At 36.8% G+C, this 21,316-nt stretch overlaps 1 protein-coding gene across 3 annotated transcripts in view; it reads left to right on the top strand.

The window, feature by feature from the left end:
• LOC131074663 (SMR domain-containing protein At5g58720) overlaps window positions 1-21,316 on the top strand; it is a 306,623-nt gene that overhangs the window by 73,844 nt on the left and 211,463 nt on the right. The gene's annotated exons all lie outside the window — the stretch shown is intronic.

The following is a 21,316-nucleotide window of genomic DNA, read 5'->3' as shown; positions in this document are numbered from 1 at the left end:
AGACTCAATAGAACAGATAAGAATGATAAATATGACATCTACAACTCTTGATCACAATTGCCCATCTATAAGTGGGGAATGAAATATATAAAGAAAGATACATTTGGTACACAATGTTTTTTGTTATACTGGGTGAAAACAGATAAATCTATTCTTGTAATGATCATGGTCAGTGCCCAGTGTGGCCAGCAGGTGATGGGTTAGTGTTCCATAATGCATGAGGTCCTGAGGATACAATTTTGTGAGGGGGACAAGTGGAGGCACTTTGCATAACACCCTCAATCCTTGAGCATATAAATTGCACAAGACATACCTACCACGTTTTATTTTCAAATACCAATTTTACCTTCTGTAAAGGTGTCTTCTCTTAAATTATTGCTAGAAGCATGTGAGGTCAACTACAAAAATAACAAAGCATAAATAATATTACTTAGTCTACCCACACTCACCCCATAGTGTTGGGAATCCTGCTCAACTTTGATGGGAATTTTCGATGCATTTGTAAGGATGCCAGCTGACATAAAGTTCTCAGCCTATAAGGAATGATCAGGATCATTTTTCTTGTGTGGTGGGCATCCTTGATGAATTTGTCACCTTTGCCTGTTTACGGCTATCCCCCTCCATGAACATCTACAAAATCTTGGCAAAATTGATGTTACTATAATTATAAATCTGGCATTGCTGGTAAAATTCTGAGAGATCTTACAGTCACATCAATAAATTTAATTATTGCCTTTGCAAGTACCTCTACTCTTAACTGTTGCTGTTGCTTTGCAAAATAGTAAATACACATATTCTATTTGCGATGCATTTTTTAGCTTTTGCAATCTTGGTGTCCTCCTTTTCATTTTTGGCCTGTTTCTTCTCAAGAATGGCTATTCCAGCTGAACTTCATAATCTGAGATCATCTGTCCACTTCTGCAAGGTATATGGTCTCTTTGTGCCTCCATTTAGTACAGTTTTGGCTGTTGCATTTCCTTTATTTTTGTGCAGCTTTGGATATATAATGTTTTGTATTGTGCAACTGTATATCACCTACATATTTTGCTTCACTCCAAATAGTATAATATTCTCATTCTTCCAACTTCATGCGTTCTTGCAGCCTTATACCCTCTCGTAGTAACCTCTATTCTTTTCATTTTATTTATTGAAAATAATATTTTCTACAAGCATCAGATTTGGCTCAAAAGCAGTTATGGATCTAGTCCGTTTGTGTGTAGTTACTCTACAATTTTCTTAATCTCTTTCAAATTTGTTAGCCCTTAGTTTCCAATTATTGTTCTTGCTACAACAGTAAAGCTGATTCTACGACAACAGAAGATCAACATCATAGTTGAAAACAAAATTATTTCAAACTAATATTCTTGAAAGTATTGAGGAATGGAAATTATTCTTTTTTATTGTAGGGCTAAAAGCATTTCAAATTTTCAACTATAGTTAGTATTCTGTATTTGCAAAATTGGTTGTTTTAACCCTATTTTTTATAATTTCACCTTTTTAACTAGATTTTTTTTACGAAAAACTGTAGAAGATTTGTGTCCGTATTTTTGATCACACTCCATGGTCCTTCATAAAGATTAAATTGGTCAATAAGTGTGATCCAAATGTTGATACAAGATCTTTTGGAGTTTTTCCTAAAGTTTTCCTGTTAAATTCCATGTAAAATTTGTACTTGTTGTTTTCCTTGTTAGCATTTTAATTAACAGAACAGTTTGTGAGGTAAAACCTTTCTGCTAATTGGAAGAAGAAGTTCCCTTGTAGTCTAAAATTAACCCCAAACACTAGACTATGGACAAAATCTACAAATACTCACACTTGCACAATAATTCTTTAGGGTTTTTGCTGTAAATTGTAAAGTGAAAGAAACAAACTAAACATGCCTTAACTTTTTAGCCTTAGGTATGACCATAAGGCTTGAATCAGCTCTTCTCTCATAAATGAGATTTTATAGTTTGACGCTAATTGCATGAATCAATAGCTAGTTTAAACACAATAGTCACTTATCCTACTAGATAAAAGCAGAAATCAGGTGGTCAATATATATGACAGTTTAATAAATAAATTACCTTAATACACAGATAACATTAGATTTCAGATATTGAATAACTAAAGATGCATACAAAGTAGCAACTTGGATGAAAAATGACACCAAGACAAAACTTCACTCTATTCCTCATTTTCAGTTTAGTCAATGAAATCTAAAGACAATGATCACAAGCTTATGAAACTCAGATTGAACACTTTAAGTTTTAACAATAACTTTTGCAGAAGAAGTGTAGCATTAACTATCACTAAGAAAATCCTGTACTTACAAAATGATATTATGGGATTTAGAATAAACATGAAAATCCCCCCAAAAAAGTCTTTAATGCTAGCTCACTTAAAATAGCTGAAAATAAGAGTACATCAAAGTAAAAATTCTAAATAAAGTTCTTAGATAAAAAGCTTGCTAAATATAAGATTTCCAAAATCTGCCCTAAAAATAGATCATCTGCTCTAAATATAGGATAAGCTAAAAATAGCTAGTGTGAAAGCCTCTTGGATCTGCTTGTCAGCTGCTTAGAATCACCTTCATTTCTTTGGTAAACTTTGGAAATGCAACTCCTTGTCTCCAAACTGTCACCAAATCCTGGCTTGAATACTTCTTGCAAAAATGATAACACCCTTATTTTATTTTTGGTTCTTTTTGTGTTTTTTCGCAAATCATGTTTGATTGTGTGCTTTGGAGTCTGTATCTTGCAGTGTGACAAAAAGGGTGCAGTTTTGAACATCTTGTCACCTAATTTGATTTTTTTGGTTATAGTTTGAAGTTGACTTGTTCTAGCTGTTTCACTTTTCACCTTAAGTTGCCAAAAGTACACTTTTCACCTCCTAAGCAATCTTTTTCACATAGTTTTTTGCAAATAGGCCCAAGGCACATGTTTTTGCACATATAACCATGTCAAATACACATAAAGTGCACATCTTTGGCTTTAGTGTCACTTTTCATGATCTAGAATTTTTTATCAATTTCATTTGGCAAACGTGGAATGTGCTCTTTTAAATTCATTAACATGGAAAACCACATAAAGTGTGCACTTTTGGGTTTAGTCACAGTTGATACTAAGTCATTTTTTTTGAAAAGTAATCTTTTGGGAATGGTTAGCCAAGAAAAAACACACTCTCTTGAGTCCTTTGTCACTTCAACATTTTAGTTCTAAATAGAAAAGCACGTGCCTTGTTTCTATAGTTAGTGTCACTTTTCATGATAGAGTATTTTTCACATTCATTTTGGATAAAAACACCCAAACTGCACTTGTAGAGGCATTTACCCTTTACCAACTCACTTGAAGATGCTTTTGGGGTTATAAACTTATAACCACTTTTTGTTGCCTGGTCAATTTTATACTTGACAAAGCACACACTTGCATTCATTTTGCTATTTTCAGATGTGACGACAACTTTTTTGTATGCTTTTCTTGTTAGATTCACTTTTCATGATAGTTTATTTTTCACTTTTATTTTATCAGAAACATCTGAAATGCACTTTTGGAGGCACGGAAAAACTCACTTTAAAGTGTATGCTTTTGAGGTTATAAACGTTTTACATTGCTTAGTAAATTTTGTGCTTGTTAAAGTGCACACTTGGAGCCATTTTGCTGTTTTCTGCCCCTTCAACAATTTTTCCACTTTCAATCTTGACTTGTCAACTTTCACATTTGTCCATTGACTTAACAATGCAGCAAATAATTTTTCTTCGATGATGAACTTCAGCTACAAAATGTGAAAGTGACAAGGCACAATAACATTCAATAATTTCCCATGTCGTCAAGAAAACTTGTTAAATAATGCAATAAGGGCTCCAGTACAAAAATATTCACAGGCATACAACACACCTTGTTTAGAAAAGCTAAGTGACATTAAAGAACATAATGACATACATCAATATTGGTCAAGTTCAAGTCATTTAAATGTTATTTTGTGTGTTTTTCTCTGTTCTTTAACATAAATTGACTATGAGATAGTAGAAGATTGCATTAAGTATCTTTGCCCTAATTTAAGGAAAAACCTAATGTTGACATCAATAGTGTTGTATGATGTTGTCAACATGGCATACCTGAGGTAAGTGGTGAATTTGTGTGCATTTATATGATTCTCTGATTCTATCTTATACTTGAACTATATGTATGAAGAAAGAACAGCACAAGAGGGACTATATGCATGAAGAAAGAACAGAACAAGGGGGAAGTTTTGTAGGGTTTGTGATGGTTTGTTGTTGCTGATATCAAGGAATCCTGTTGGTATGACATCACTATCTTGGCAAGCGATTTTTGTTGTTATTCTATGAGATCTTGCGGGGGATATCATTGACTACACAGGGATTCAAGTAACTCTATCTTGTGTCTTCAAATGTCTAGGTTAGCAGTGCTTGTCCCTTATCTTTGGGAGGCCATCACCCTTAGGTTCATATGTGCAGGGGGTCCCAAATGGCCTAAGAGTCTCCATGCTGATCACTTATTTCATCTAGCCCAATTAGGAGATTGGTGATACTAAATTCCCTTTGGATATTGCTAGTTCATACATGGAGGTGAATAGACTTCTGTGACATCATTAATCCTAGCAAGTCACTACTACTTAGATGCCCCTGCATGCCCCTCAATATGTGGTCTCTCTCTCTGTCTCTCGATCTCAATCTCTCGAGATTGTGGCTCCGCTCCTCGACAACATGGATCTACCTCTTTGGTTGTGTCATTTTCTTTATAAAATAGTTCAGAAAACTGCACCTGTAAGTAATAAATCCTAGGCGAGTAAACATGTAGGGCTGACCAGGGATAAAGGCATAAGAAAAATTAATAATAAATAAGCAATAATAATAAACCGTAGTTATTTAATAGAGGGCCAACCTAGGGTTTAAATGTTCTAGGGCTGACTCAAATAAAGAATAATTGATTAAGGGCCGACCAGATAAGATCAAGCTACGAAATATTTTAATAACTGATTATTTTAAATGGCTGACCTAGTATGAAGGGCTGTGACTGTTGGGTTGAAGAAGCATTTGAAGAGGTATAAATAAATGTGTTTTGAGGATCTTTCTAACAGTAATTCACTGGCAAAATAATTATTATTTAAGAGCAGATGGAAATATTTCAGATAAATATTTATCTCCACAGCAGACATAAATATGTCATAACAGCAGAAGGGGAATCAAGCAATCTACCAATCAGATATATCAGAACAGGGAAGGATATAAGGAATCACTCCAGCACCTAAGTCAGACCTTCGATTAGCAGAAGACATATTCTATTGGCAGCAGATCTGATTAAATAATAACATATTGAATAATTGTGATTTGAAGATCATTATAGCAGACTTATGAGCAGATATATAGCAGACTTGTGAGCAGAATTGAAGGAGAATGGCAGTAATCAAACCATAATTACATCTGCATCAGCAAATGCAATCATATCTACAGCAAGGCGATCTATTACTGTGTTATGAAGAAGTAATACTGCTTGTGTATATATATTTATGCAATGATAAATATGCTTGAATCTAAATATCCATACACTTATCGATCATGGTAAGAGAAGGGAGGGATCCTAAATAGGGGGAACGGTGTTGAGGTCAGCCCTAAGTATGCCACCACGTATGTGTTGCATGGGCCAAATGGGGCCAAAGGAGGGCAAAGGTGTTCGGCCTTTGGGCTTAGAGGTTTAGACTTTCTGGGCAACCTATTAGGAGTCGTCCTTATCCTCTGCACCATGAAGGACTGAACTATGTATGTCTAATCATGTAAGAAGGAGGTGACATGATTAAGGGGGAATGGTTATAAGGATGCCTCAGTAGGTATGCCACCTCATATGTGTGGCATGGGCCACATGAGGCCAAAGAGGGGCGTAGGTGCACTGCCTTTGGGTCTAGGGTAGAGGGTCACAAGTACACCCTATCATATTACCCATCCTAGCTTTCTATGATTAGGTGTTGCTTTAATTAGCTTAGAGAATCTTACAATCAAAAAGCAAGTTGTGATTTGTGTTCATGATTTCTGCTTATTATGGCTTTATGCTTTTTTCTATCTTATTGCAGCATTTTCCTTTTAGATAAAGGTACCCTGTCTCTAACCCTCCCTTATTAACTAAGAATAGTGATCTAGGACAAAAACTAGGGTAATCCCCAAGAGGAGATTACAGGTTGCCTCTTAAATTTTACCTCTTTGACATGGATCATGCTACTCTAGTACCCGTGTGGACAACTCTCTAGATGAGAATCTAGATGAGTTGTAGCAGTTGCAAATTATAAAAAACATACAAAGAGATATAGAACTAAATAGTGAATGTATTTATTCATATTTGTTTTTACATGGCATATGCTTGAGAAATGTGTATGATTGTTTATGTTTTATTTGCTAATGATTTGTGTTCACCTCTAAACTATGTTACAAACTTATGCATGTATAGATTACATAGGTTCATGTTGTGAAGATCGAACACCATTGGGAAGTTGAACCATTTCTTGTAGAATTGAAATTGTTTCCTTGGTTGGCTTCTCATCTCTTGACAGTTGTGGTGTGTAACCAATTGCTAAGATTTCCTTGATTAGCTGGTCTGCGACTTGGCATACTGTGATCCTTGAAGATGCCAACTTGGTGGCCAGATTGACAGTTTTATTTGAAGACTACAAAATCTTGCTCAGGTAGATATCGTGAGTAGAAGTGTGAATTGAATTTTGTAATCTTTATAGAAGGTGTATCGGATCCTACTAGAGCTATGGGAAGTCGATCCATTTCTTGCAGAGGTGGAATTGCTTCCTTGATTGGCTTTTCATCCCTTGGTATTTGTGGTCTGTAACCAATTGCCATGGCTTTGATGAGTTGGCATGCAACTTGGTGTATCGTGAGACTTGAAGATGCCAACTTGGTTGCCAAATTGACTGGTTTTGTTTGAAGGCTACAGAATTATGCTCAGGATGAAATGTAGTGTTCACCCTAGAATTTTTTTCCTAAATTTACAAATACTTCTACTTCCTACTATGGAGGCATTTCGTCAAACACTATAGACCCAAGACACTGAAATCAAATGGGCATTTCAGCAAAGAGATTGTAAGCAATTTAATAACAAGGAACTCACCTCATTTCAAAAATCCCCATCAAAAATCTATTTGCTTATTCATAGTATATATTGCTGTTACAAATTTCAGGCATGTACTTACTTTGGAAACAGCCTTAGGGCAAAGAAATACACTTAAAATATACTCCTGTTATGCAATTAACATCTTCTGTAGCAAACTTGGTGGTAATACAAGTTTGCTGCTCCAAAACTGTAGCAGATATCTGCCATAGCCAGCTTCCAGTTGACTGTTAAACCTTCCCAATCTGTATACTGTGAAATGTTACATGAAGCCACTCCCAAATTGACCTCACTTCTGGCCATAAATGAGTGCAAATAGCAAACACTCACAGAAACAAGGAGATATGATAGCGATAGTCTGTTTAGTCTCCAACTTAGCTAAACTGCAGCCATAAAACTCTTGAAGCAGCACCATAACTTGTTTTCACCCAGATCGTAACCCTTACCAGCCAAACACCTCCAAAAGAGGCCACAAAATCAAACAGCCAACTCTCAAAGTCACACATGGCCCTAAGAGAAGAAGTGACCAGCATATAGAATCCCAACATTTGTCCCGATGACTCCAAGTCTGGCGACCAAGCATTAGAGAAATAGAAAAATGTAAAGAAATGACTCACAACAATGACATTCTCCAAATTCTTCAATCTTTATAATAATGCAATATAAAACCTCCTTGTACAACTCCTGAATATGCAATGAAGTTCAAATACCATTACTGACAAACTTTTAGTACGCATGCAATCTCTGTAAACAATGCTTTAAAACTCCAACATTCAGTACAAGCGTAGATTTATTTTGTATAAATCTACCATCAAAACCTCTCTTGCACAAACTATAACTCTGAATGAGCCACACCATATTAACCAGTGAGGATCTTTCACCACTGTGATTAATCTTTTTCAAGAGGGTTTTCATCCTCAAGAAGGCTGAGATGAAACAAGTTCAATCCTACAGAACCTCTAGGGTTTTAGAAGAGGAAATCAAAACCTGCACAATGCAAATGAGCTCTAAAATACTCCTTTTTGGCTCCAAAAGACCTTTTATAATAATAACAATATTTGATATGCAAGATCCCAATTTTATGCATCCATGATTTAAAACTTTTCATCCCCTTTCCAATGAGCTATTCTACTAAGGTTCTTTTTGAATTATGTAATGTCCCCTTGTTGAAATAGGATTTATTAATAAATGATAATATTAAATTATAATATAAAAGAATAAAAATAAATTTAATATAATTAAAATTTAGTTAAGTTTAATGAATGCTCAAAAGGCGTGAAATGAAAAGTCGTGACTCCCTCAAACATGAGATATAAAAGGGAGAGAATAAAACTTCATTTTGTGAGAAAAGAGATGAAGGAAGAAAGGAGGGAGCAAAGGAATTAAGGAAGCATTAATGGAAGAAAAAAGGAGTTGAGTCTTCCAAAGGGGCAGTAATGATGAAGGATTGTGACCCTTTCCAATTGTGGTAATTATGAAAGGTTGTGACCATTATGAAGTGGTGTGACACTCCCTCACATTGGAGGATATAAAGGGGTGAAGTTTTCATTTGAGTAGATAAAAAGGGCAGTTCAATTTGAGGAATAATATATTATTCTCAAGGGCAACAATGAAAAGAGGTGAGTCAATTCTTATGAAAGTTGGTGACCCTTCCACCGATAAATTATAAAGGAGAATTCATTTCAAGCATTGAAGGGGACTTATCAATCTATGGAGGAAATCAATTCTCCTAAAAGAGCAAAAAACCTTCGAAAATCAAATACAGATTGAACCATTCAGCAATAGCACTCATCAAAGAGAGTAGCGTTCAGCTTTCAAAGAGGGAAACAACATCAAATTGAATCTGTCCAAATTACCACAGCAGACTGAAAATAGATAATCTGCAATAATTCTACAAGCATAGTGGGCAAGATTTAGTGTCTTCTTCAAAGGGGACATTACAAGTGGTCTCGGATCAGTGTTCCTGCCAGCCTAAGGGAACAAAGAGCAGATTATAATCACACCATTACAAGTATGAATCATTATTGATTAAAAGGAGAAATACCAAACATGAAGTGATTAATAAGTCATAAGGTGCAGCACTTATCTCAAAGAAGATTAATAACAAAGTGATTAGCTACATGCCTATCAATGAATTGAAGACATATTAATATTGTCATTATTAGCAAATGGTAGCAATGGATATAAAAGGAAAGGACGCCTCTCCTTGAATAAACGTCTCCTTCCATAAAGTCGCCCCTTTCCAAAGGGCATAAGTAACCATAAGGGGAGAATGAGAAGTGTGGCTGAATAGTAGATGAGAATAAGATGTTCTATCATCAAAACATAATTCAATTTGTGAGTTGAAGTGAGATATATGAAGAGTTTATAAGGAACAAAGAATAAATATTTCTATAAAAAGCAAATTTATGCGTGAAGAAAATATAAGAAAGCAAGATAAATTCAGTCCATTTAATAGCAGCTTTCTGAGTATAACTACAGATACATGAATATGTTGTAAGAAGATTTGAGCAAGAGAGTAGTATGAAGTAAAAAGGAAAGTCTTTTAAGGGAGAAATTTATGAAGAATACAAGGAATAATATATATACTCCAGCAAGCAAGGATAAGAAGTAGATGTTGTGTGAGCAATGAAGTTATATCAGATCTGCATATTAGAAAAGGAGTTAATGTAGATATAGAAGAGATGTTAATACAAATATAATATGAATAAAAGACAGCAATTAGTGAATAATGTGCAAAAATGGTTAAACAAAATAATATTATAAATAAGGAGAAATATAGCAGCTCTAGGGATAATAAATCAGTTTGGAACTAAAAGTCATGTCTTTTGGAAAGGAGTTCTCTATTGAAGAGATGCATCATTCCATTTGGTGATGAAGATATAAATTAAGTTTGTGGCATGTAGAGAATATGATGTGGAATAAGTGGGAAATGTGTGTTAAATGTGAATATGATAAAACGAATACATACCAGCAGATAAAAGGGAAGTTCCTAAGGTGATTACGTGCAGATTTTATGAAGTTGTGAGGAATATTGGAGTAGAATTTAAGAGGAATAAATGCAGATTTGTGGAAGAGATTTATTGTGAAATGTGGAATAATGATTACCCCAAGAGATGGATTTGGTTTGGGTTGGATGTTCTTATTTGTTGTGGGCTAAGTGATGAATTGACTACCCCAAGGGATGGATCTGGTCCTTGTTGGACATTCCTACCTCTTGTGGGCTAAGTGATGAATTGATTACCCCAAGAGATGGATCTGATCCTGGTTGGACGCTCCTGCCTCTTATGGGCTAAGTGATGAATTTATTACTCCAAGAGATGGATTTGGTCGTGGTTGGACGTTCCTGCCTCTTGTGGGCTAAGTGATGAATTGATTACCCCAAGAGATGGATTTGGTCTTGGTTGGACATTCCCGCCTCTTGTGGGTTGAGTGATGAATTGATTCCCACAAGAGATGGATATGGTCCTAGTTGGACATTCCTGCCTCTTGTGGGCTAAGTGATGAATAGATTACTGCGAGAGATGGATCTGGTCTCGGTTGGATGTTCTTGTGGGCTATGTAATGAATTGATTACCCCAAGGGATGGATTTGGTCCTTGCTGCACGTTCGTGCCACTTGTGGGATGTGATGCCAATCGCCATGGCTTGGATATTGCATTCTCTTAGGATTAGTTGGGTTTGGTAGTTTATTGGCGCCCTTTCAAGTTCCTACCAAACTAAGCAATGATTACTTATAGGTTAATTAGCTAGTCATAATATTTATTGTAATGTTCCTGTTCACTATCTCTACATATATTCATTTGTAATGTCCCCTTTCTAGCACATGTATGAGGTTGTCGTTAGCCTATTTCTCCATGGTCCTGTAGGCTAACCAGGATATTTAAGGGATCTTGAGGACATTTGGTCTAGATAGTTCCAGTTGCAGGCGATTCTGAGGTGTTTTGGTGTGTTTATGGGATACTAACTATTTATAGAAAGTCAATTGGGCCGCGTTTGGATCGATAGAGAACTCATGAATAATATCCTGTCGATGATGGTGTTGATTTTGACTGGAGATTTTAATAATCGCTTGCGATTATTAATTTATTTAACAATAAAGTTAAGTTATAAAGTTAATTTAAATTTTTAACTTTATTGATGTGGGAACTTAAGTAAAGGGAATTTAAAAAAATAAATTCAAAGTTCCCTTCCACTAAAAGTACTTGGAGATTAGAATATTAAAAAGAAAAGTATACCATTTATCCCACATTGGCTGGAAAAGTGTGTGAGCTCTCCCAATAAAGTTATAAAAGACTTTTAAGAGTTTATTTTCAGCATGCTTGGTTTATTATTTTCTCTTGGAGAATTTGGGAGCTTCTGGCTTTCAGTTTTTTTGTGCCCTAGGATGAAAACCCTTGAGAATTTCTAGGTTGGACGAAAACCCAACTCTACTTGAGAGGTGGATTCATTCAGAATTCACTACTGAGCTTATTCATAGAATTTTGGATCCAATGATGGAGCTAATGTGCAGATTGGAGGTTGTATGAATCTATAGTTTTGGCTTATTTGCAGTACCGCGAACAATGCGTGAATAGTGTCATGAACAGTACCATGAACAGTGCATGAACAAGAACGTGAACAGTGCTGCTACAGTGACGTGAAGAGTGTTAGCAGCAGGTTTTGATTTGTTTGAGCAAGGTTTTGTTAGTTTTTCATTGTTAAGTTGTGCATAGGGTTTGGAGGAGATTTTTTGAAGAAGGATTTGGCATATTTTGGTAGAGCTTGGCATTGTTCAGCTAGGGTTTGGAGGTCAGCTTTATATATCAGAATTTCAAGGGTCATTTGCTGCCTATATCAGCCAGCTACTTTATATTTGGTCACCATTTGAGGCAGCTGTGCTTTCCACTTGATAATGGGCTTCTATTTATGCATTCGGGTATGTGTGAAATCTTTTTAATTAATTATAACCCTCATATCTAAAGGAACTCGTTCGCTGTTGTAGTAATATCAGACCTGTATCAGATCTGATATCATTGTTTTTCCATTGTTGTTCAAAGAGAAGTCATAAATTTATGGTGTGTTCCTTCTTCATTTGTTTCCCATGTTATTGTTTATCATTTATATGTGTTTATCTATGATTTTACATTGAGAATAAATATCAAACACAAACTCTAAACTTCTGAAACAAAAAAACAAACTCAGAAAATCAGTCCTAAAGATGAATACATGCTAAGTGTTTGACAAAATGACAAACCACTCAAAACGGAAAATATAAGTGCAGAAAGGACAGGGGTCCTTACATCATGTGTATGCTTCGTGCTTTCATGTGTATGCTTCGTGCTTTTTTGTGTATGCTCCGTGTTTAGTTTATGCCTGATGTAACAGTGAAGTAACTTATCATTATATAAATGAATTAGCAACAAATTTCATCTTCAGCTAAAAATGGATAATAACTAACTAATTGCTTTTCATTAGAAAATGAATACTAACTAATTCAACTAGAAGTGGTTAAACTATAAGAGCAGTTAAGAAATATATTTCATATGTTTAAGAAAGATATTCAATAAATAATTTTACTCTATCAAGGAAATAGATAAAATTTCAAAGATTACCATTCATTAAGCTTCCTTCTGATAGCTTGTACTAGCGCCGACACAGTCTAGAAAAGGGAGAGCATCATCAAGGGCTTTTCCACCCAACCATAGACTTGACAGTCTCTCACACCTCTTCGAACTGGAAGGCCAGACCCTTCGTGAGGGTAGCAAACTAAGCATTAGACCTAATTGCCATCTTGCCATCTGAGCATGTTGTTCAGAACCTACACATAACTAGTCCGTAACACACTATAGGTACCTCCTAACTAGTATGACCATCTGACTATTAGGTGTATTTGGTTCAAGTGAATTGATGGTTGCATGCTTAAAGTAGCACCACCTTGGCCAAGGTTTCAAAGTAAGTGCACACAAGTGTTGTCAGAGTTCACCACCCTTACTCGACTTGTTCAGACATAATTTCACCATTACTCGAACGCTTCTCCTTAATAGGTACAATTTGACCCACAATGATTACACCATTAAGATCTTGATAACTTGACAACTGATAATACAGTCTATATGACCTTAGGGATTATATGACACTATACGAACAATCTTTGCTCTTTATATGTAATGCCCCTCGTCCTAGCCAGTTCGGTATTCAAGGTTAGCCTATTAACGAATCCTCGTAGACTAATGATATGGATAGAAGACACTTGATTTGATGATTTTCTCTTGATTCAGATGGCACTCTAGAGTGCATTTGGGTGCATTTGGTGGCAATCGGTTAATAATTATATTATCACCAAGTTGCTGGTCTAAAACTACACAGGAACCAAACAATACACCTCCTAAAAGTGACTTAACTCTATAGAGAGAGTGAGGTGCCTCCTTGCTAGGTACCCTTGAGGAGAGAGAAAAAGGTAACTCAAAGAAGGTTCTAAAATGTCAAGTTAATATTTATTAACTAATGTATTTCTCCTAAAGTGACTTTATGTTATAAGGTCATTTAAAAGCTTATGCTGGACGCATCCTTGAGAGTGAGTGAAGACAAATAAAAGAATAAGTAAATCATTGAAGTGGGAAAACCTAATGAGGCATTAGAAAAAGAAGAATCCCTAATTAGGGTGAAAGGAGAGGAGAGAGTTATAAAGACATTGGGATTCATTCGTTAGACAAGTTATGTTGGATTATTTCTCTTTCTTGTCTCTTGAGAGGAGCCTGGCTGAACCCTATGGGTTAGAGCTGCTTGTGGAGATGGAAACCTCCATTTGCAAACACACTTGTAGTGTTAGGAGATCAGCCAAGAGTGTGCAAGGGAAATCTCATAGCAGGGGTTTCATTGGAGCTTCAAAGATTTTCAATTTTGAAGACTTGCTGCTTGAAATCTTAGTGAGGTGATTCTGTGCCAGGCTGCCCCCTATTTTGGCTCGTTGGTAGCTAAGAAGAGGGTTTCTCATGCAACTTCATCTTGAAGACATCAAGACTTGTCTACACCAGCAATATAGCTCAAGTTTGCAACAGATTCAAGGGAGTTAGAATATTTTTATTAAGTTTTTTAAGTCAGCTCCTTGCTTGCTAGGCCGACCCCTTCTAGAGCCTGTTTGAGCCAAGAAAGAGCCATTGTTGTTTCAACAACTATTTGGTCTGCAAGCATAAATCATTAGGAGCAGTTTGAGGGTAGTTTGGAATGTGTTTGATAGTTATTTGCTGATTTCTAAGTGAGGTGTCTTCTTGCTAGGACAACCTCTTGTTGAGCATATTTGGAGCAAAGCAAAGCCAATATCCTCACGGTTTTGTGTTAGCTGCAATAGGTTTTCATCAACGATTTAGAGAAAAGCAGTTTTGGTTAAAGTTTTCAAGATTTCTGAGATTTTGAATCGGTTTTCTGAGTGAGGTGCTTGGCTGGGAGGCTGACCCATCTTGGACAGTTTGGGAGCCAAAGGAAAGTATAATAACCGTTATTTGGTGTTGTTCCAGTCAGCTTCATCTTCTACAGTGGAAAGGACACTTTTTGGTTGCTGGTTTTAAAGGTTATTTCAGATATTTATGAAGGGATTTTTTGAGTCAGTTGCCCACTTGTCTTGCTGACCTTCTCTAAGCCATATTTGGAGCTATGAGGCCTATGTTGACGTAGTCAAGGCAGGGAGATCCAATGAAGGACAGCCCAACCTTGCAGCTTAACACATAAATCATGCAAAACATACCGGTAACCGGTAACCAGATGCCAGAAACAGCAGAAAGAACAACCGGTAACATAACAGAACACAACCGGAAATAACTTGAATAAATCTTATTACAATCTGAAGAGTTACACATGCCACATGCTCGATCGCAGTCCAGGATACAAATAAAGCTTACAACACAATTACAAGATCCGCAGATCACCCTCATATCAAATTAGCTTCCGGGAATAGTCTGCCGGTTCTACCCTAACCCGGATCTCAGCCTTCTGGCCTCAGTCCAACCGGTTCAGAATCTGGCCGGATCTACATCTTCGCTCAATCTCATAATTCTGTCTTCTATCTTCTCACTTCTATCCTCTCAAATGATTCACAAGCTTCCATTTATACCATCCGCAAACAATTACAACTGGCCCAAAGACCAACCGGTTCATGAAATGTGCAATGGTAACATGTCGGCTCAAATCACTAAGAATAAACTCAAAAACATAAAACGATGCGCAGACTTCCAGGAATACCGACCAAGGCCCAAAGCAACATCTCCAATGATCCGCAAGTCATGGAGATCAACCGCAACCCGATCCAACTTCGCTCAACACACTGCCAGACTAACCGGTAAGAACATATCAACTTGACAAATACCGGAATCGATAACTCATCGGGAACAAAGACAAATGCCATGAAACACGAACACGACAAAGACCATGAACATAAGGGAATAAACCCAAAACCACAACACTAAACACTCAAACAAGAAGAAATGCCATGCTCTCAAGCAATTCCACTGAAAACTGCCCAACTGGTAAGAACTAGACCGATGCTCCTGCATCAGACTCTCGGGGTTAATTGAAAAGTGAGTCCCATCACTTGATCTGGTTCGACGTTGTGTCAGAAGGTGCTTGCAACTGCCTGAGGGGGTTCGGCGATCTGACTACAGCTTGCGCTTGCCTCTCCACGACGATCTACCGGTCCAAACTGCAGCCTGCCTCAGTCGACGATCTGTTCAAGTCTCCACCCACTAACTGCCTCAAGCTCAAGTTCTAGGATCGGCGGTCTACCTGTAAACCTTGCTCTGCCTCACGATTGACGATCTGAACAAGTCACAGTAGTTGCCTCAATCTTCCCTCCAACCAACCGGTGCACAAATAACACTCTGTCCAACAACAGGTTCACAAACCAACTCTTATACCATTTAATACAGTTTGGGATACAAATAATGCTTACAACACAATTACAAGATCCCTAGATCACCCTCATATCAAATCAGCTTCTGTGAATAGTCTGTCAGTTCTACCCTAACCCGGACCTCAGCCTTTCGGCCTCAGTCCAACCGGTTCAAAATTTGGCCGGATCTACATCTTCGCTCAATCTCATAACTCTGTCTTCTATCTTCTCACTTCTATCCTCTCAAATGATTCACAAGCTTCCATTTATACCGTCCGCAAACAATTACAACTCAATCAAGTCGGCCCAAAGACCAACTGGTACATGAAAGGTGCAACGGTAACATGTCGGCTCAAATCACGAAGAATAAACACAAAAACATAAATCGATGCGCAGACTTCTGGGAACATTGGCCAAGGCCCAAAGCAACATCTCCAACGATCCGCAAGTCATAGAGATCAACCGCAACCCAATCCAACTTCGCTCAACACACTGCCAGACTAACCGGTAAGAACATATCAACCGGACCAATACCGGAATCGATAACTCATCGGGAACAAAGTCAAATGCCATGAAACTTGAACATGACAAAGACCACGAACATAAAGGAATAAACCCAAAACCACCACACTAAATACTCAAACAAGAAGAAATGCCATGCTCTCAAGGAATTCCACTGAAAACCGCCCAACCGGTAAGAACTAGACTGGTGCTCCTGCATCATATGTTAATGCTGTTCAGCCTTGGGGTTGCAAGGCTCTTTCATAAACTGCAGTTCATATAGGTATTTCATCTAGTACGGAAGGTTGAAGTGAGTACAAAGCCAAATTTGAAGCAAATCAGTCTGAACTAGCTTTTAAAGAGGAGGAATTCCTAGGACAAGCACTGGTTGCTACCTCCCGAATTAGACTTGCACCACTATTTCCAGCTCATTGACTTCCCCTTATTTACCTTGTGAAAGGTCATGTTTCATACCCTAACCTAGAGGCATCAAACGAGTATGTCCTCTTTCAGTTGTATTTAGGAACTCAAAGTTATTGAGGTGAAATCGGTAGTTGCTACAGTTTGATTATATATCAGATTCGAAAGCTTTTTAATCAGATCTTGATAAGTAGTAAAACAATTTATTTAGAATTAAGTTATCATATCTTGATTGCAATCTAGGAGTTTATTACTATTGTTGTTATGTATTGGGAAAGCACTCAAAAGCATCAAACAAACAAACAACAAACCTTCTGCACTTTCTGTCTAGTTCTGAAAGACCACTTTCAAAAAGAAAAATAGTATTATTAATCTAAAATTAACCAGCATGTTGTAGTTTCAGTGTTCCACCTGGGGTGGGACGTTACATTATACGATACAACTGACCCAGGATTAACAAAGATCCTTCTAAACACATTAGGAGAGCTGAAGTAAGGTTCCCTTCATATTAGTTATTACTATAGTTGCAAAAAAGTTCATCAATACGTTCAGGTCAACATTTGCATTTAGTATTCTATTATTATTTCCGACATAATGATAAGCCCACTCTTGGACTTCCGTTCTTACTCAGGATTGAAAAGAGGTTTTCGGAACAAATTACATAGTAACACTCACAGGTAATAACTAAACAAGATAAATGATATTGATGCAACAAGCATTATCCGCAAAGTGGTTAAATGCAAAGAAGACATAATAAATCTGGGCGTAGCATACATAGAAGATGGCAGAAGTACAGAAGTAACATACACAGGTAATAGTAGAATTACAGAATTCTGCAATTTTCAAACTGATAATATCATTCTGAACAAATTTCTGTGTGTAATGATCTGAAGTTGTTACTAATTACTATCAAATCGTGCTTGTAGGATGACATCAATGACAAACTTGCCAACACATGTATTCATATGAACACAAGTAAAGGAAAAGCACACATCTCACTATGTATGCACAACCAAAATGGTTCTCTACAGAGAGTCATTATTCAGAATAGGTAACAAGTCTGTATTTTGGAGTGGGTATACGACGATGTTTGGGTTTTTCTAGCTCAATTCCTATCATTGGAGGATTTTCATCCATTGGTTTGTTTTCCATTTCAATTTCTTTAAGATTGGAAGCTCTAACTGCCTCCTTGCTAGAGGTTGTCCATTCTTGACTCTCTCCAAAGTCGCCTAACGGCTTCAGGTAGATTTTCAGTATCAAATGGTAACGTATAGCATGAGTAGTCATGTTTAAGTTTGAGTTTCCATAAACAAAAATACACCGGGTCATCGACCTTCTTTTGTGGGGTTCGTTGGATGCACATCTTGTGAAACACTGACTAGTTCCTGTTTTCTATGTTTTTAGGTGGTGAGCCCAAGGTTTAGTGTCGAACTTGGTAGCTCTGATACCATATGTAACATACACTAACTAAAATAAAGGAAACAATGAAATAACTTATCATTATATAAATGAATTAGCAACAAACTTCATCTTCAGTTGAAAATGAATAATAACTACTTTTCATCAGAAAATAAAAACTAACTAATTCAATCGAAAGTAGTTAAACTATAAGAGTAGTTAAGAAATATAATTCATATGTTGAATTAAGAAAGAGATTCAATAAATAATTATACTCTATCAATGAAACAAATAAAAACTCAAAGATTACAATTCATCAAGCTTCCTTTTGGTAACTTGTACAAGCCTCACCATAGTATAGAAGAGGGAGAGCATCATCAAGGGCTTTTCCACCCAACCATAGACCTGATAGTCTCCCACGTCTTTTCCAACTGGAAGGGCCTGACCCTTCGCAAGGGTAGCAGACTAAGGATTAGACCTAATTGCCATCTTGCCATTTGAGCCTGGTGTTTAGAACCTACACGTAACTAGTCGATCACACACTATATGTAATTCCTAACTTGTATGACCATTTGACTAGTAGGTGTACCCGGTTCAAGTGAATTGACAGTCACATGCTTAAAGTAGTGCCACCTTGGCCAAGGTTTCAAAGTAAGTGCACACAAGTACTGTTTGGCTTCACCACCCTTACTCGACTTGTTCACACAGAAATTTCATTACCACTTAAAGGTTTCTGCGTAATTGGTACAATCTGACCCACATTGATTACATTAACAATATCTTGATAACTTGATATATGATAATACAAGCTATATGACCTTAGGGATTATATGACACCATACGAACAGTCTCTGCTGTTTATACAATACAAGTGACCTAGGATTAACAAAGATTCTACTAAACACATTAGGAGAGCTGAGGTAAGGTTCCCTTCATATTTCTATAATTTCAGAACAATTCATAAATACGTTAAGATTGGCATTTGCATTTAGTATTCTAAGACCAGTTATGACATAATTGTTGACGTGGTGGTCAGCACCTCCTTGGGGACTTGTGACATGGCTTAACCGCTTCCCATGGGTTGGGTTAAATTTGTCATTTGTATCGGGCATTGACAGTTCGAGCTTTTGGCATAATGGAAAACGGTCCAACAATTTGTATTAGATTGAGTCTCCCTTCAGTGGGTGTTGAAGGCTTTGACAGTGCAGAGGGGGGCATTGTTGACTTGGTGGTCAACACCTGCTTGGGGACTCGTGACATGGCTTAATCGCCTTGTGTGGGTCGAGTTAAATATGGCGTTTGTATCGGGTGTTGATAGTTTGAGCTTTTGGTGCAATGGCAAATGATTCCAACAATAATGATAAGCCCACTCTTGGACTTCCAATGTTACTCAGGATTGAACAAAGTTTCTCAGAACAAATTTTAGAATAAGACTCACAAGTAATGACTAAACAAGATAAAACGATATCGATGCAATAGGCATGATCCACAGAGCGGTTAAATGAATCACTATGTATTATCAAACGGGCAGTCTTTCGTTCTGTATTCATTCTTTCATATCAAAAATATAAACTTCAACAATGCACTATTCAATATTAAAACACATTCAACTTCCATGTCTATACTAGCCACCATACCTGAAATCGACACTAGCTGATTCATTTAGAATGGAAAGATTTAATATGCCTGCAGATCGGTTATGCAAAATAATGTTGGTTTCCTATAATGGACTATCCATTCTAATCCTTGCTGCAATGGTTAAATATCACACTTCAATGCTGACAAAGATTGTCAATGATAAGCTGAGTGAGAGAGCCGATGGTTAATGGCTCGAAAAGAATATAATTCAAGCAAACTCGCCAATGAACTGAGGCTGAGATAACTTACGAAGAGCAGAGTTAAGTCGATGATTCTATCTGAAGTGTTATCTTTAGCAGAGAAACTTCTCCTCTCCCTCGTAGAGTTTTTCCATCATTCCCCCCCCACCCCTTCCCACCCCATGCCCCCCCCAAGCAAAGCATAAACTATCAATAATAATGTTGTTTTTCTCTCTACTCCTGCAAGGACAAAGAAAATGCCACAAGTAACGTAAACCATCCTATCAGTGGTTCATGCATGCCAACCTCACGGGGTGACGTGAATAATATCTCCGCCCAACTCCCTCTCACAAAAATAAACTGCTTCTGTCTATAATGTACATAGCCGATAGCATAACTTCTAATAACGTATTAACACGATGAAGAATATATATATGTAATTATATATTCAGGTATAATTTATATTCCATACATGCATTCATTTATATATACATGTATTTATACGTACGTTACTTCATAATGGTTTGAATGTACGCCACTTCATAATGGCTTGAACATATGTCACTTCATAATGGTTTGAATGTACGTATACATATAATTGATATGGTTATCCAATAACTAATTAACATCAATTCATTATATATATATAATTGTTAAACTCAAGAAGACAACACTTAATAATACGATAACATGGTAAAACCGACCACCTACTGATTGTCAAGTCGAGACAACCCCTTAGAAGGCCAAGGTGATGACCAACTTCTAACAACTTATCTTAGGATTCAAGGCTCATTGGCAATTTTGATCTCTTTGAAAGTTTGCAATCCTCTCCTTGATGATAATCTCTCTCCCTCCTAAGGGCGTAGCTTATTCTGCATCCACTTGGTTACATGAAAATAGTTAGACTAATGCTATCTTCTCGTTAATCTCATATTTATATCCATAAGGAAAAGATAGACATTGCCAAAATAATCATTCATGTCTTTCTATCAATTTATACTTAATGTTACTCATTCACATAAGGAAGTGATAAATTATTAATTTTTGTCCATTCACACATTTGCATCATTCAAAATTAAAACCATTGTTTGAAGGAGGGATGTAACACCTGATGTGTTACCAGCATGCCTATTCCATGAATCTCTATGATTATTGCCTTGGGTTGGATCTAGAATATGAGAATAACAAGAGCAAACCAAAAAGATATGAATT

The sequence above is a fragment of the Cryptomeria japonica genome, chromosome 4, assembly GCF_030272615.1.
Source record: "Cryptomeria japonica chromosome 4, Sugi_1.0, whole genome shotgun sequence".
Taxonomy (NCBI): Eukaryota; Viridiplantae; Streptophyta; class Pinopsida; order Cupressales; family Cupressaceae; genus Cryptomeria; species Cryptomeria japonica.
Note: the sequence above shows the minus strand (reverse complement) of the source record. Positions and strands in the feature narration are given on the sequence as shown.